Source organism: Rissa tridactyla, chromosome 6 (assembly GCF_028500815.1).
Source record: "Rissa tridactyla isolate bRisTri1 chromosome 6, bRisTri1.patW.cur.20221130, whole genome shotgun sequence".
Classification (NCBI taxonomy): domain Eukaryota; kingdom Metazoa; phylum Chordata; class Aves; order Charadriiformes; family Laridae; genus Rissa; species Rissa tridactyla.
The window spans coordinates 52,006,918-52,016,054 of NC_071471.1; positions in this window are offsets into that span (position 1 = coordinate 52,006,918).

The following is a 9,137-nucleotide window of genomic DNA, read 5'->3' on the forward strand; positions in this document are numbered from 1 at the left end:
GCTATTGTCTTATTCAGAAGAAAATGGCCTATGTCAGGAGAACCCTTTTATTTGCAAATTTTAATTGAACAAAAAATCCATATGCTAAATTTTAATTGAACAGAGGAACTACGTGCCCTCTAATGGGTTTGAAGAGTGCACATAGCTCCTTATGGTTAATGAATTGGGTGCTCTGTGTGTTGAAAAGCACAGACGAAGGCTTTTCCTTCAATTAATTTACAAGACCCTGTTTTAGATCCTGGCTCAATAGCCGACTATGGCTGCTGAGGCCTAATTGCAAAATCAGAAATATGTTCTTTTGAAATCTCTGAAGGGGCGGCCTGCCTTTTCCAGAGACTCAGAATACCGGGCAAGGTCCTGAGTCTGCATTACTGCATAAATATCATACTTGGGATACTGATCTGTGAAGAACTAAGCTTAGCACCATGGAATAGATCCAAGCAGCAACTGTCTGCTTCAGGGGGTTGATCCTGTGCTGGTAGAGTCAGTGGAAGATACATTGCTGGCTGAGGCTCAGGTCCTTAACATAGCAACAACTGCTGCGAGGACAACAGGATCCTGAAATAGGGTCCTGCTGGGAAAACGAAGGTGAAAGTGATTAACTGTGAAGCCTGGCTTTCTAAGTCCTTAGGCTTCATTGTTCTGTTCAACAGAAAAGGCGGCACAAGACCTCCCTCTTTGTACTGTCCAGTGTTTCCGTTCCCCTCCCGAGCTGTGCCAAACACCTGCAGGACCAGCCCCATGGATAACTCGCCCACGGAGGCAGGGATGCTGCAGCCTCTGCAGTGCAGCACAAGAGCCCCACCGTCACCACGCACCAGGAGGCGACCTTCACCGCTCCCTTCTGCACAGAGACCACCGTAAATGCCGGGGAAGGCAGGTGAGGCAAGAGGAAAATGGCGTGGCAGCTGGGCTCAGATCCACAGGACAGGGACCATCAGCTTCAGGCAACCAGGACTCAGGCACTGTGGGCTACTCTTTAGGGCAGCAGGAGGAGCAAAACGGTTGTGTTTGTGCTGCAGAGTTTGTTCTGTTTTGGGCTGCCCTGTTCAGGAGCCCTGAACCAGCTCTGGCTGGGATCAGAGAAGAACTGCTTCAGATCAGAAGGCTGCAGTGGTCTCCTGGGTCCGTCAACAGCCTGGTCAGGGAGCTCCTTTCCCCCTTTCTCGCAGAAAGATCACTCCCTTCACCCCGTGCTGTGATTTTTGTGGTGCCAGCGCTGCCCAGCGTAAAACAAGTTCTGTCACTGGTATATGCCTGTTCCTGCATTAATGTCTTCTCTTTTACTTGCACATCTCAATGCAACTGTGTCTTGTCTGTTCCTTGTCAACATGCTGTCATGTATATGATGTGTCCTAGAGTAGGGCAAGGCAATTACTTGTCCCCAGCAATCGCTTGTGTGTAATTGTCAATTGTGTGTTCAAGCTGGTTGAGAACTAACATAAATACACTGTATGGTAAGTTCACACAGCTCCTCTTTTCAAATGTGTGTTGTCAGGCCTCCCACCAAGAGCTGGTATTATTTAGATGATATACGACTCATGGGGAAAGTAAAGTATTTTTTCCTCAACAGCGGGTGCACGGCTGTGTTTTGTTTCAAGGTGCAGAGGGTAGCCTTCCGGACTGCAGTGTCCCAGCTGTGCTTTGAGGTAGATAAAATCTTCAGGAGGGGGTTTGGAAAAGTACGAGGTGCTCTGAAGAGATACCACCACCACAGTTATTTGTGTTGGCAGCTGCAGTGGCTGGGGTCTGAGCCGCGTTGTGGTAGGTGCTGCGGGTGCTCTGGAGAGGCTGCCGTAAGGCACTCTTGGATCCAGCCAAGGGGGAAGAGAGCGGAGTCCTAACCATGGTGCCAAAGCACCAGTGAGGCATGGAGGGATTCACTGATGTGCCTAGGGAAAAGCACAGCAGAGATGTCTGAACGCAGGCTCAGGGATCTGGCAAGGGGCAGCCCCAACCAGCCGTGGCCATGAACATGGAAATCTCCGGGCAGCAACTCTTCTTTGTGTCTCTCCAAGAGCATGATGCATTTGTCTCAACAATGAGCATGGTGCTTTTTTTCATAATTTTTTTTCATGTTGAAAAGGAATATTTCCCTATTCCCACATAAATTCCCAGACACCCTCCCCCACAAATACAACCCAGCTTCTGGAGTTACCTTATCAACTGCATTTAGTTTACCAGCAGATGTCAGTCGGCACCACTCACAGCCCTGTGGACCTACAACCCCTTCTTTCTTCCCTTTTTGGGTAGCAAATCTCCCATTTGTTTTACTGAGAGAAACTGAGCCACAGAAAAATTACTTTCTCAGTGGCAAAGAGATAGAAGCAGAATCTAGGGTTTCCAAAGCACACTTTGTGATACCAGGTCCTTCCCACCTGAGTATTTGCTGCACTTTGACCATCTCTGGCAGGTTACAGTTGCTCTCTCTCCAACCTTAAAATAGGGTTAGTACAGGTTTCGCTCATTTTTTGCAGCCTTTTGAAAAGTCCTTACTAAGTGGTAGTATTAGCCTACAGCTGCTGCTGACTGCTCAGCTCTCGCACAGGAGGTTGTTGACTGGAGACTGCCCTGCCCCTGCCCGTTTTACAAACACATAGCAGGAGTCTCTTAAAAAGAAAAGACCAACATCAGGGAACAACTATCAGTATTCATAGAGCTTATCAGCAACTAGGGAGAAGGGAAGGCATCAGCTACTGAGCCAGCTGATTACAAACCCAGATGAAGTGCCATGCCACCCTTTTGCTGGTCACAAAAGCCCTAATTCAGGGCCTCCAAGCCTGAAAGCAAGGAGCCCAGTGCTGGGAAAGCAGCAGAAGTAGGAGGAATTTCAGTGCGTGCCAGGTCCAGCCCCTTTCCTGAGCTCGAAGGCCGAGGGATACATTAGAAAGAATATGCCAGGTTTTGGAGAGAGGTGGCAGAATTCAACACTTGAGGAACTGGCTAAGAAGCCTTGCTCATGGCCCAGTTTCAGAGGTGGCAAAAGTCAGACGTAGCTCATTGCCAGTCAGCCATGCTGTGCACATGCCAGGCACCCAAGCGGGTGGCAGAAGGGTGCCAGCCCCCGGGGTGCGGCCCGTTAAGGCCCAGCCCTGACCCAGGAGAGCTGAAGAAGGAATGCGAATGCTCAGCTGACAAAACAATGCGGGTGTTCGGTGACGGGTCTCCAGCCTGAGGTCACGCCAGGCTCCGCTGAGGCATGCCACAGCAAGTTACCGAGGGAGCCGCTGCTCCTGGAAGCGACAGGGCTCTACAGCACAGCATGTCCCAGACCAGCTCTGGATGGTGCGGTATCCTGACCACTGCCACCCCCAGGAGATACCAGTCGTTTCTCTGCTGGCATACTCACCTCTAGGTGCCAGAAGGCACAGCAGCAGCCTAAGAAACAGCCCATCAGAGCAACGTTCAAGGCAGGAGCTTGAAGGCGGCTGTGCTTGTGTTGCCTGAGAAAGGGCTGAAGAGCCATCCCATCATTTCTGGTGACTGTGACTACCTACAGGGTCCCCTTCTGCAAAAAGCATCAGAAATACCAGCAAATGGCTAGCTCAGACATGCAAAAACCTCACATACATGCATGCACACACACACATTTAACACATTGGTAATGTGTCAAACCACCCAGGTTGTTCAGACATATTTGGAGTCCACAAAGCAAAGCAAGCTTTGAAATCACATACAAAGATTTCAGGGACAAACAAAAGGGCAGAGCTTTTCCTCAGTTTCCTACAGAATAGACGACTGTTATGGCAATGAGAGTTAGTCTTTCTGCATCCTTTCAGGAATCCAGGCTCTTCTGCCTCAAAGGGCTTCATCCTGTACAAGCCCAGAAGAGGCCATGCCACCAGCCTGCGTTCTCCACCATGTATGTATGGAGACAAGAGCAGTGGACCATCTGAAGTCCTGCAGCACCAGGGTTTGGTCCTTGAGCTGCTTATGGATCGTGTTGAGATGTGTGACAGAATTTGCTTTCAAAAGAGGCGAACAGTGGTGGAGGAGACTTGTGACATCCATCCCATGTCTAGACTTTCCAAGAGCAAGGTGGAGGGGAAGTACACAGCACAGCACTGAAAAAGCCTCCTTGATCACCTCCTCTGTATGCTGGACACGCTTTGTTAAAGGCCTTTCCAGCTCTGATTTCACCAGCCTTCTTAGGTTTTGCTGGATTCGTGGAAGAGGGCTGGGAGATCTCTCCGGAAGGAAAACCTCAGGGACTAAGTTGAATGCTTGCCTGTTTCTTGCACTAGGGAGAAGGAAGGCCTTCTAATGGGAATGCCCCAATCAGGTGAATAGACCCGCAGGGCCCTGGTACTTTGACAGAAGGGAGTGGTCTGTAGTCCATGCTCTGGCCACAGAACCAGGCTACCGAGGTCTTTAGCTCTGATGTGAGGCATAGGTGGCCTTGGTAAGGCTGTTCCTGAGGAGTTGCTGAAAGTAGAGCAGAAGAGAAGGCTGAATTGGATGGAGATCAGTGCAGAGGTGAGAATGCAGGCACCAGGAGCAGGAAAAAAGAAAGTGCAGCAAAGCTCAATGGTTACTTCATTTTAAACCAGAACCAATTGCACTCACTTCTGTTCTCGTACCTGCATACTCATAAGCACCGAGAGGTATGTCCAAATGGACCGTTCAGAATTTGGGCACCAAGGTCTGTGTCTAGGTGCTGTGGTCAGGGGTCCTGGTGATGACACAGAACAAGGAACACCAGTTATGGAGTTCTCATGTCTTCTGCATTCTTAGCCTGGTGACCATGGCTTGTTTTTGAATGTGCCTTTTCATACCCTTTAGGAGATGACAGTGTTCAGTTTCTTATTGTGTCCTTCATCTGTGAGCCACTAAGATTTACTTATTTGCCTTTCTTTCCCAGTCTGAGCGCCTGGAGGAGCTACCCCTAAATGTGTTGATGTCCTGGTGAGCTGCTAAGCATAGTGCCACCAACACCTGCCACTCCTGGTGTTCCACACCCAGGCTTTCATTTACTCTCCATTCAGACTTATCTTAGCTTTTCTATTATGATTCTTCTACTCCCCCTGCCTCTCCCAAATTACTGCCAACTGTCTCCTGCCCTAGGACACCCAGCTGCCCTTTAGTGGTTCCTCTGTGGCTCTGGACAACCTCTGCCCCTTTTGCATGAACTAGTCACCTCCACTTACACAGCAGTTTTCAGACTGGGAGAGAAAAATTAGGTCTGGGGAGGAGCAGATCAGCACTGTCAAAAACCTTGAGACCCCCTGACCAAGACAAACCAGGCAGCGGCTCTACTGAAAGAAATAGCTAAGTGTTGAGATGCACCTGAGACCTGTGGAACACAACCAGTTCCATATAGGAAGGTGAGTACAAAGAGCTCTGGCATAAGTAGCTTAGGAGTGTGGAGCTTCTTCCTGTGGTATTACTGGGTGAGATGTGCACCCAAGTTCTTGCTTGTTTTTGTTCTCCCCTTCATCTAAGTTACTGCCTTCATCCCTAAGTCAAACATCTAGTCTGGCCTACTGCTTTGGGTTCTCTTTGATAACACTTGCCACCCGGTGATTACCAGTCCTTTTTGCCTCTGTTTCCCTATTGGTGAATGTGATTTTCCTACAGTCTGCATCAAAGTAGGGGACAGCTGAGATTTACGGGCCTTTGCGCTTTGCCTTTTTCTTTCACCTAACTTGATGGTCTGCCCTGTATCGGAAGGATGTGGCACGGTAGTTCTCTGTCAAGGCCACATAGCACTGTTAGGCATCTGGGAAGGCACAAAGGAAGGTGGAAGTTATGGACGAGACAAAGCTAGTCTCTTATCTCTCTGTCTCCAGAATACAAGCTGTTTACTGTCACACTACGTCATGTTCTGTGCAGTGTCCCTTTGGGGAAGGACGCTCTGCGACTCTGGGTATACAGTGCTTACTGCAAACAAGTCTGCATCTGTTGGGGGCTGCTACAACAAATGCGAATGGCAGCAGCTCAGGCCTTGGGAGCAGATAAAAGTTAAACAGTTTTTAGGAATGGCTGGTGGGGCAGCCTGGACTTTGATCCTGAGGAAGGAGGTGAAATATCTACGTAACATTGTGTATGTCAACATTCATGTCTAGGGAGGGAGCTGACCTCTGGAGAGCTGAGTTAGGATAGATAAAACACACTTTAATCCTGTTAACCTCCTGCGGGCACTGAGGCCCTTGAAAGGGAAGCAGAAGGATGGAGTGCCAATTCCTGACTTGCAAATAGCAATGCAAACTGGACTGGAGGGAGTCCTGCCCCAGCAGCTTGGGCTGAGAGGCAGAATCTTGCACTGGGGAACTTGTGCTGCTGCCACAGCTTAGCTTGGCGACACTTCTTTGGCTGCAGCCCCAGGCTTTGTCCTAAAGATGTAAGAACACGGGGCAGTCATGACTGTTGTCTCTCCAGAGCTGGTTTCTTGGAGAGGACATGGGAGCTTCCTTTCTTCTTAGCAGGCTCCCAAAGCTTGTCTCCCTAGTAGCTGCTGTACAGTGGCTAAGATGCTGTACAGTAGCTAAGATGCTGTTACAGTGGCTAAGATGTATCCCTGGTCTAGGTCTCTTATTCCCAGCTTTCTCATCACACCTCACCATTTCTGCTCCCTCTGCCCGTGTTATCTCTCTTTTCATCTATCTAGGCTGTGAGGGAGTGTCTCACTGTATTTTTATTGCACATCTTATGGTAGTCCTAGGTTCTCTGTAATGTTACTAAGAACAGCGAGTTGGAGCTGTAAATATCTGAGCACATTTATGATGTTAGCTTTTTAACTACTGAAAAACTGCAATGGTGGTTTAGATGTGCACAATACTTCATGATACTGGTATTATATCCTCGTCTGATTACTTGCTTTACCCAGATAACACCCATGTGTAGTTCTATTGATCCTATAGTTTAGCTATTCGTGTTTTCTGTCAGTCAAGCCCATGATACCTCAGTATAGCACATTAGTTAAATATTGATTTCCTTTACTCTTAGATTTGCTTGAATCCTTTCTTATCTTCAAACAATTAAGGATTTAGTGCTACTATGAATTCAGATAATGGACTAAATGATTAACAAAACTTGACAAGGATTTCTTCTACATAATCTGCAAGTCTTGCAAAAGCCAGCTTCCCCAAGGCAAGCAGCACTTTAGCCAAGTAAGGGAGGCCAGTCAGCACTAGCTTTGACATGATGAGCAATCAGGGTGGAAAAGGCAAGACGAGATTTTTTTGTGCCTAGGGTGGTGGTGAATTTGTAGATGTAGCAGATTCAGCACGTGTACACACATCTGTACAGGGTGTGTCTTTTAGAATGGTTTACTGAAGCTTTTGGAAAAAGAAGAGCTAGGAAATCTCTATCCCTTACGCACCATGTCTGATATTGCTGTCTTCTGCACTGATCTCAGAACTGCTTTTGTACAGAGAGCACTGGGATCTGATCTGCTTTTTGCTGCATTTGGTAGAGAAGGCAATATTATTTACCAGCACACAGTTCCTACTGCCCATTTTTCTCATGCACTCTCTTGCTGGCTCAAGTCCCTGAAATATTTTACGAGCTTTATGAAATTCAGCATTAGGCAGGATTAAAAAACAACCTGAATCTTAGGGCAATGAAAGCAGCATCCTAAAGAAAGCAGTGGAGAAACAGATCTGAAAATTCGGTGTCTGGCGATTCCGCTAGACAAAGCCATGTCTGACTTGATAAAGTGGTGGCAAGTCTTGGCCCATGTGGAAAGACTGACTAGAGGGAACCCTCAGTGCCCCCTTCAAACAGGTGTTTTTGTGATGCTGTGGCTCAGGCTGTAGGAAGACGGGATGAAGGGACTGTCTGTAGTGGCAGACAGATCAGAGGCTCAAGGCAGCAGGGGTTAAGCAGCAAGAGCAAAGATCCCAAACCTGTGCTAAAACCTGCATGAGATCTGAAACATGACCCAGGATGCCCTTGCCTTGCTATCACAGTGTATCAAGGCAAGGTCTGGAGCATTATTTGTTTAACGTCAGTCAGTAAAGGCAACAGGGCTTTGTAGCTTGGTGCTTGCTAGAGCTTGGGCTAATGCCTTTGTTGTCTTTCTGTAAAGGCCACATCCTTTAATCAGAAGCAAAGGGTGACAGTTTACAAGGCCGATGTCCCTCTCTGCGGATGAGCAGCAGAAAGCAGTGATGGCACCCACTGACCTACAGAGTGGTGCAGTGAGAGAAAAATACCGTGCGTAACATCAGGCTCTCCTCAGGCTTGTTATGAGTATTCAGGTTAAAAAACCACACCCTAGGCCACTGTTTTCTACCTTCGTACTGGCAGAAACCTTCCTCAGCAACCGTATGAGCTAGGTCAACCGGATCAGTAAAATGATACAGTTGAAAAATACTTCCAGGTCAGGTGGGAGATGGAACAGACTGAGGATAAAAATGCCCTTGAAGAAGCCCAGAAGACTGTTGCTTGAAGAATGGGCTGGAGGAAAGCCAGAGCCTCCAGCCAGATGCTGTATTTGGCAGATCTGATTCCTCCCCATACCTTGGGTCTCTGTCTATTTCTATGCCATAGGCATGTGCACAGGGGGCGCAGGGGGCAGAAGTGTTTTTTCCGTTCCATGAAGTGTGGGAGGAGCAATGCTGCTCCCTGAAATTGCCAGCATGAAGGCATCCATCACCTCTGTCTGAGGAGCAGCTGAGCAACTGAAACTGTCAAGAGTAGTCTGAACCTTTAATTGTGCTCCTTCAGCGAGTGGTTCTCCTGCACCACTGTGCAGGCGCTATGTGGAGCAGCAAGTTCATGACTCAGAAATTGCTCCCCGCTGCTCCCAAGCACACAGGATTATTTTTCTCACTGTCCCAGGCACATGACAAGAGGATTGTCAGTGCAGCACATTGAGGGCAAGTGAGCATTTAGGGTTGAAATATGCTTGGAGACAGAGACGTGTGTGTGCTTGGTCAAACACTAGGGTAAAAGTCTTCAATGTAGGCAGATTTTCCTCGAAAGAGGAAGTTAAATCACAAAGGAAACATGAACTCAAGTCCGCTTCTGACCCGTAGAGTGACTGAAGATAACATTCTTATTCAGCAAGTCTGATCCTTGGCTGTACCTCTGGCAAAACTTGCTCTCCTGACAGATCTCCAAGGCTATTTCAATACTGCCATAATGCCACCTGCTCTGGACCCCTGTTAGCCCCATAGAGCAATACATCCGCC